Here is a 9,676-nt window from a genome sequence, read left to right on the forward strand (position 1 = left end):
AAAAAAAATGAGCGATATTTTGATTTGGAATGTAAGTTAATGAAAGAAAAGGTCAGAAATTTATTGAGTCATTTAAAAGAATTTGATAGAGCTGAAGATCAAAGTTTAAGATTAGCCGAATATAAAGACGAAAGAAGAGATTATAAAAGAATAATTAAAAGGAAAAAAAAGAGTTTGAGAATAAGAAGAAACTGGATATTGCAGATGATTTTAGAAAAAAATATTTTAAGAGGTTTTGGGGTTATATAAGGAATGATATTGGAAATGAAAAAGGAAATACACAGGTGGCTCCAGACGCCAATACATGGCCTGATTACCTGAAGAGCTTGGAAGGTGATTGTGCAGAAATACAAGAGGTAGCACATACCCCAGAGATTGTTGTTTATCCTATGGAGGAACATGATTATGATTTAGTAGGGGAAGTGATTAATTATGAGATTAAGTTTGTATTCAAGAATTTAAAAGGAGACTCGGCTGCGGGTGTTGATGGTATACCAAAAAAGTTATTTAAGAATTTCCTTTCAATTTTTATGTCTATAATTGTTTTTCTTTGTAATAAGGTGTTAAACTCAGGACAATGGCCAAATGAGTGGAAGAGATCATTGCTTATGCCGCTTTTTAAGAAAGGAAAACCTAAGTTGCACATGAATTATCGTTTAATAGCGCATGTCCCTGCTTTAAGTAAGGTAATGGAGAAAATACTAGATACCAGGCTTTCTAAATGGTTAAATAAAAATAATATAATACATGGAGAACAAGGAGGTATTAGGACAGGGTACGGGACGATAGATACAATATTTATTTTAAAGGCATTAATGGATAAATATGGAAAGGGAAAAACTTGTCTTTATGTGGGATTTCTGGACCTCCACAAGGCGTTCGGCAGTGTCAACAGAGAGCTATTGAAGGATGCCCTGTTTAGAATTTGCCTCCCTCATTTGTTTGTGAGGTTGATAGTGAGCATGTATATTTGTGTGAGTGGAATCGTGTTAGTTGGTAACAGGTTTTTTAGGCTTTTTTATATTAAGCTGGGAGTAAAACAAGGCAGCACTCTTTCTCCTAAATTGTTTAATATGTTTTTGATTTTCTAGAGAATAGGTGGGCTCCGAAAGTTAGTCTAGGGACCCATAAACTATCACTTTTATTATTTGCAGATGGTGTTGGTTTGGTGGCTAGTACAACTCTAGATCTGCAGACGCTTCTGAGTCTCATAGAAGAATATTTGCTGATGAAAAAATTAAGGCTGAATGTTGAAAAGAGTGAAGTTGTTATTTTTACAAAAAAGGAAAACAAGTAGCGAAGATAATTATAAATTTAAATTTAATAATAAGGACCTGAAAGTAAGCAAAAGAATAAAATATCTAGGATTTGTTTTATCGGAAAATGGAAGTTTAAAGAGTCATGTTGATGAAATAATCAATAGAGGCAAAGTGGCCATGTTTGCAATTTTTAGAAATCCGACGATAATGGGAATTAAAAACCTAAAAATGCGTAAAAGAATATTTAATACAGAAGTTTTACCAGTAATAGAATATGGAGCAGAGATTTGTGGCGGAGAAGCAGCAAAGCAGTTGGAGTCTCTCCAGCTCCAGTATTATAAAAGTGTTTGGGTTACATCAGACAACTTATTCACAGATTCTGAAAGGTGATATGGGCCTGTTTTCGTTAAAACTACGTAGGTCTGTTTTGATGCTTAGATTTTGGTTGAAGCTCATTAGGTGTAATGAAGATAGACTAATAAGAGCTGCTTATTATCAGACGTTGAGTTATGGTTCGAAAACGTCGTGGCATCTCAAATTAGGTCATTACTAGAAAGAGAAGGAATGCCTTACTTATGGAATGACGGTCTTGGTTAGAGTGATCTACCAACAAATTTAGTAAGCCAGGTACGATTTATCTTAGAGGGTCAATTAATTCAGTATTGGCAAGGACTGGTTTTAAATTTTGCTACATTGAATCATTATAATCGGGTTAAACCTAGTTTCGAGATAAATTTATTTTAAATTTAATTTCCCGGCTATGCTTTCATGTCGATGATTTCAGCTTAGGGCGAATTGCCTTCCAATCCAGAGCAGGCAAATGGTGTTCTACAGGGGGATAGTACATCCTGATGGTCGGTATATGTGTCCTCTTTGTAGGGTTGAGGACGAAGATTTGGACCATTTTCTCCGAAAGTGCCCGGTGCTCTTTCATTTAAGGGAAAATTGCTTACATGGGATTGTTTTGCTGCTACCTCGAATTTTACAAAGTAGTAATCCAACCACAATATTTCGTATTGGTGCGTACATAGAGAAGGGATTAGAAAGAAGGAAATGTTTTTACAATTAATTATTATTAATTATAAGGAATTAAATTTATTTTCTCGATAAATTACCATAATGTATTTTTCGCTATGTATCATGTTAATGTGTGTTTCGTAATTTGTTCTGTTGTGATTTCTTATTTTTCATAAATTTTTGAGTGTATATGGCTCTTGGGCTTTTGAAATACATGATCTATCTATATCTATCTAGTCAGAAAAGGTTCATCAAAGTTCAGGTACAAGATAAGGAGACGAAAGCGAATTTATTGAAGAACGCAAAGAAAGTAAAAGGCAAAACACTCTCGTCATTTTTCCTTGTCTACATTAGTGATGATGCTCCCCCCAAAGTTCGGAAAATTCGGAGGAATCTCCTTGCAAAAAGGGCAAAATTACTTGAACTCGGTTGTGAAGCATGGGTCTCTAAAAGTCCCCCCCCCCCTCTCCCGATTCTGCATTTCAACTGTCCAAATGGCAAGCATGCAAAATACCTATGGACTGACGCTATCCCAGAACTCACCCCACCTCAAAATTATTATTTTCGATCTAGTGCTGCTAATAAAGTTGTGCCCCATTTTGAACTTAACTTCGCTGGTGTTAATGGAGGTCAGTTTGATACTAAGAATGAATCAATGGAGTAAAGAACTAATGAATAGTGTGGCTAATGAAAAATGTGGCTAATGAATATTGTGGCTAATGAAAAAATAATGGATATTGAATGAAGTGAATATTGTGGCACTTTTCCTACTCCCTCTGTTTGTTGATTATTCATGGAGTGAAGTATACTTAATGGAGTGAAGTATATATTTTGTATTTTTTGTCAGTGTCCTTATTGGCTTCCTTTTATTCATTACATCCTCTGGCTTTGTACACTGTATTAGGTAAGTAAAAAATATTGGGTACTGTTCTATTAGCTGGAAAACACGCGAGAATGCGACTCAAGAAAATCAAAGACCAGATAGCCATTACCCGGTAATTTTCTATCTGACGCTGTATAGCAATAGGTTTCTCACTCCAGGAACTATATTAAAACTTTAGTTTCTTGGGGTTCAGGGAACCCCAAGAATTTGTTTCTAAACTATTATATTTTTATCATATTTTGTTTTATTTCACTTGCATTAACCAAACTTCACTTCTCGTGTGTTTCCCAACTAATAGAACAGTACCAAATATTATTTCTTTGTATTGACTAAGTTCATAATTAGTCAATTGGAAAGTACCTAATCCATTGCCAAGATTTTTCTTTCATATCATGTCACTGTTTTAATTGTTTTCAGTTCTTTCATTGTATCCAATAGTCATCATTTATTGTAATGTTTAGTTTCGTAATCTCTTAATTTCGTAATTAACTCATATCCCAAATGCTTTAATTTCAACAGGCTTCGCATAAATCTATCTTGTTAAGATGTTTATTGGTCATTTGCCAAAATAAATCGGAAGGTATCATTTTTAATAGGGGTATGGCTAATCACCTTTTATTCTATGTTTAATGCATACCTTTTAACATGAGTGAGTTATTTTTTTGTAGGCTATTGTGAATGTCAATTATCAATTTGACGCACACATCGATTTAATCAAGTGAATAATGGTTAAAATTTTGGTGATTATTTTTCATGTTTTCCTTCTATGGATATTTTTCGATTATGTTTTGAGATATTAAAATGAAGTTTAATTAATTATAATTGCAATTACTCTTTTTTTCCCACCCATGTTCCATCCCCTCTTGTCTCCTGTCTTATTAAAGAAACAATTTTTTTTTGTTTTTATAAAAGAATTTTGTTCCCCGTTCTCAATGAAATATTTGTATTTGGAGAATTTCTTAATTTGTTGGAATTATTTGCGCACCTTTAGGAAGTGAAAGGGATACGGAAGGTGTTGCATGGTTAGGTGTTGCAAGGTGTTGCAAAGGTCATGTGCGCTAAGCGACTAAACCATAAGCAAAGTATTGTCCTGTTAATAATAGCGTCTGCTAGTAATAAAGTTAAGTCTGAGTTTCTTTTTCTTAGTTCATGAAGTAGTTAGACAATTGATAAGTATATTTTACCTCAGTATTTATCTGTGTCAAAGATGGAGTCATCATAAAATAGACTTGTATACTTCAATCTCCTTCGGCACCTCAGAAATTAAAGGAATTAGAGAGTAATAAAATAGATTTGGCCTATAGATATAGTGATGTTTTGTTTTGAATTTCGGATCTCGGGTGCAGTATTAGCTTGCAGCTCGAAGATTTGAGTTATGTTTTACCATGTCAGATAGGTCCTGTATGCCGTAAATTTGGTAATTTTTTCCATATTTTTCATCTGAATTGCCAGGGGGCTAAATTCAAGTTATAGCTTTATGGAATATTTTGTTTTTCGGGTGATAGCTTTAAATGAGACATAGCTTAGCAAACATAATTCAGGGTTGCTTGGTCTAGAAGGATATAATTTTTATTTCTGTATACCGTAAATCTGGCAATTTTTTCAATATTTTTCATCTGAATTGCCAGGGGGCTAATTTCAAGTTACAGCTTTATGGAATATTTTTGTTTTTCAGGTGATAGCTTTAACTGAGACATACTTAGCGAACATAGTTCAGGGTTGCTTGGTCTAGAAGGATATAATTTTTATTCCTGTATACCGTAAATCTGGCAATTTTTTCAATATTTTTCATCTGAATTGCCAGGGGGCTAATTTCAAGTTACAGCTTTATGGAATATTTTTGTTTTTCAGGTGATAGCTTTAACTGAGACATACTTAGCGAACATAGTTCAGGGTTGCTTGGTCTAGAAGGATATAATTTTTACACAAAAAACAAGCAATTACGTCAGCATGGAGGCCTTGCCGTATATATTATTTCGGATATTGAAGTGGCCATTCGGAATTATTTATTATTTATAGGGAGATGGTGTTTGAGTCGTTCGGGCTTCATCTTCGTTTAGGTATTTATTCTTGCTATTTAGTAGTTCTCTACCATCCACTGACTTCCTCATGTAATCAGTTCTTTGATGTTTTGGAGGAGCAGCTTGAAAGGCTGCCTGTGAATCCCGTTTCTTCCTCTGGGTGATCTAAACATTGACCTGATTGAAATAAATGCAAAGAGCAGCCAACTATTGGATATTTTCATATCATTTGGATTACTTCCATCAATCAACATACCTACGAGGGTCACGGATACATCCGCGACGTATATTGAAAATATATTCTGTAAGGTTAACCCTGATTCCCCCCATGTTGTTGTCAGTGACACTACTGACCATTTTGGTGTTTTTTCTAGACATGCTATTCCTCTAGAAAATAGTTGTAGGTTAAAGAATAACTTTTTTTGGCACTATGTAAATAAAACAATAGTTTATATACGAAATAAAATAAAGCTATATATTGTTTAATTCTCTAATTCTTTTCAAAGCAAAGGTGTAAGCTAGCCTTCTTGACCTTCTTGGACCCGGTTCACTAGGTCCCCAATTATCTAAATGTGTTATAAGAATGTTTTATCTCAAATGAATTGGGACAATATTTTATCAATTGTATCTAATAATGAAGAGAGGTTTAATTTGTTTTACCATACTATCCAAAGTGAATTAGAAAAGCATTGTCAAAGGAAAAAATGACGGCGTATGTAATAATTATCGCAAAGACCTTAACTGATTATTAAGAAAAGCATAAAGATAATTTTGCTCAAGGAAGTTCGAGGAAGTATCGGGATGTCCGGCAAAAACATGGCGCATGATCAAAGAAATACTTCAACAGCCAACGAAAACGATCCCACTTGAAATAGTTAAAAAAAAAAGGTAAATCACAAAAACCGCTAACTATTTCTCGGAGGTATTCGGAAATTACTTCTCAGTGGTAGAAAAGCGTGTTGCTGAAGGAATCTGTCCAATGTTAAATAATCCAAGCATTTTTTACTAACTTGGTCATTTTGGATCTCAGTTTTCAATGTATATATCACATGTATCATTAAGTGAGATGAAACAGGTCATCTACAAAATGAAAAGAAATTCCTCTGGTAGCGATGTCATATCGTTATGAGGGGTTAAATTTATTCTGCCACTAATCCAAAAGCCACTTTTGTCCCGAATTAATTCTGCATTAAAAGAGGGTTTCTTCCCGTCTTGTTTTAAAGTAGTTCGTGTGATTCCTGTTCATAAGAGGTTTGAGACAAATAATTTAGGAAATTATAGGCCAATTTTTGTTCTTTCCGTGCTGTCACGTGTTTTAGAGAAGTGCTTTGCTGCCCGTCAGTAGAAATGACCCTATAACTCCCGTACGTACACCATATATGGGCATAGAGTCCCTATGGAGATCACGTGGTTAATGGGGTCAATGACCTAAATTTCCAAGGTCGATGTTGTTGTTGTTGTAAGTGCACGCTCTCAGCGAATGTCAAACACCTGTGCTGTCGACCTCAATTCACCTATCGTGAATCAATAATTCCCCTTAGAAACAACAAATTAATTTCACCTTTCTTGACAGATCAATCAACCAATGACATCATCTGTCAGACTTTAAAAATTTTCGCATAGAAACGATTCTCCAGGAATAGATCCAAGTCATTAAAGTCTTTGCCTCGGAAACAACTCTTTTGGTCGAACTCCAAAGGATATTAATAGCCAAAGGCCATGGAAACAATTCTCCAAGAAACATCTTAGCGATGAATTGTTTTAGCGCGGGAATCAGGTTTCTTATTAATTTGAAATGCATTAGCGCAGAGATGGCAAAAACAAAAGGAACACGCTGAATTACGTTTAGGGATTATTTGGGCGAAACTGTTTTAGACAGGTTAAGGAACTATTTCGGCGAAACAGTTCGAGACATTTTAAAAGATGATTTTTGAAGAGATTTTAGAAGAGAATTTAATGGTGAAACTCTGTGGTCGTTATAATACACAAGTTTCATTTGAACAGTGTTGTGAGGTCCTCTAACCCAACCCCAAAGGGTTCCAATCCTCCTACCCCAACCCCGAAGGAAGCCCCCGGTCCTCAAAGGCCCCCCAAGCTCCCAAAGGGCCACCGGCGCCCCCAAAGGCCCACCCAGACCCCCAAAGGCCATCCCCGGGCCCCCCAAAGGCCCATCGAGCTCCCAAAGGACCAACGGGGTCCCAAAGGCCCTACACCGGTCCCCAAATGTCCTCCCGAGTCCACACTGTCCCCCCCGCCCCCCACAGGCCCACCCTGTGCCCCCAAAGCCCCACCCCCCCCCCCCAAACGGCCCCCCGCCCAGAGAACCGCCGCCGGGATGCGCCGTGGGCCAGGAAAGTGCCGCAGAATGTGCCGCAGGGATGCGCCGCGGGTCAGGAAAGCGCCGCAAGGGATGCGCCGCAGGGAGGCACCGCAGGAAAGCGCCGCAGGATGCGCCGCAGGGATGCGCCGCAAAAAAAAGTAAACTAAAAAGTAAAAATTTCGAAATGTTATCCCCCCAACTCCCTCCTCAGACCCCCAAAGGCCCGCCCCTGGTCCGCAAAGGGCCCCCGGGCTCCCCAAGGGCCCACCGGCCCCCAAGGGTCCCCCCGACCCCCAAAGGTCCACTCCCGGTCCCCACAGGTCCACTGGGCTCCCAAAGGCCCTCGCCCGGTCCCCAAACGTCCCCCAGGCTCCCAAAAGACCCCACAATTCTCAAGGGTCCCCGGATCCCCAAACGCCCTCCCTGGGCCCCAAAGGTCCTCCCCCGGTCCCCATACATGCACACAAAAACTTACACACACACAAAAACTTACACACACACACAAAAACTTATACACACACACGAAAACTTACACACACACACGAAAACTTACACACACACGCCAAAACTTACACACACACACTAAAACTTACACACACACACAAAAACTTACACATGCACACGAAAACTTACATGCAGACAAAAACTTACATGCACACAAAAACTTACACACACACAAAAACTTACACACACTCACAAAAACTTACACACACATAAAAAAACTTACACACACACACACATGAAAACTAACACACACTTGCCAAAACTAACACACACACGCCAAAACTTACACACACACACACACACACACACAAAAACTTACACATGAACACAAAAAAACTCACACACACACGCACAAAAACTTACAAACACACACGCACACACAAAAAACTTACACACACACACACGAAAACTTACACACACACGCCAAAACTTACACACAAAAAAAATTACACACACACACAGACACACACAAAAACTTACACATTCACACGAAAACTTACATGCACACAAAAACTTAAATGCACACAAAAACTTACACACACACACACACACACAAAACTTAAACAAACACCCAAACCAAAACACACACACAAGAGAACAAAAAAAACAAAACACCCCCACAAAAAAAAAAAAACAAGAAAACACAAAAAAAAAAACTTACACAAGACACACAAAAAACTCACACACACACACAAAACTTACACACACACACATCACAAAACTTACACACACACACACGAAAACTTACACACACACGCCAAAACTTACATACACAAAAACTTACACATGAACACCAAAACTTACACACACACACATGAAAACTTACACACACACGCCAAAACTTACACACACACACACACACAAACTTACACACACACACACACACACAAACTTACACAAACACACAAAAAACTTATATCCACACGCAAAAGCTTAGACACACAAAAACTTACACACACACACACAAAAACTTACACACACACACAAAAACTAACAAGCACACAAAAACTTACATGCACACAAAAACTGACACACAAACAAAAACTGACACACACGCACAAAAACTTACACACACACACAAAAACTTACACACACACACACACATGAAAACTTACACACACACGTCAAAACTTACACACACACGCAAAAACAAACAAACACACACACAAAAACAAAAACACACACACACAAAAAATTACACATCCACACGAAAAATTAAATGCAGACAAAAAATTACATGAAAACAAAAACTTACAAACACACACACACACAAAACTTACACACACACACACACACTAAAACTCACACACACACGCCAAAACTTACACACACACAAAAACTTACACACACACACACACACATACAAAAAAACAAACAAATGAAAACAAAAAAACTCACACACACACTCACAAAAACTTACACACACACACACACAAACAAAACTTACACAAAAACACACGAAAACTTACACACACACGCCAAAACTTACACACACAAAAACTTACACACACACACACACACACAAACTAACACAATCACATGAAAACTTACAAGCACACAAAAACTTAAATTCACACAAAAACTAACACACACACACAAACAAAAAAAATAAACACAAACACAAAAAAAAACTAACACACACACGCAAAAACATACACACACACAAAAACTT

This window comes from Artemia sp. Qi Xiang Cuo, chromosome 17 (genome assembly GCF_049724085.1).
Source record: "Artemia sp. Qi Xiang Cuo chromosome 17, ASM4972408v1, whole genome shotgun sequence".
In the NCBI taxonomy this organism is placed as follows: Eukaryota; Metazoa; Arthropoda; class Branchiopoda; order Anostraca; family Artemiidae; genus Artemia; species Artemia sp. Qi Xiang Cuo.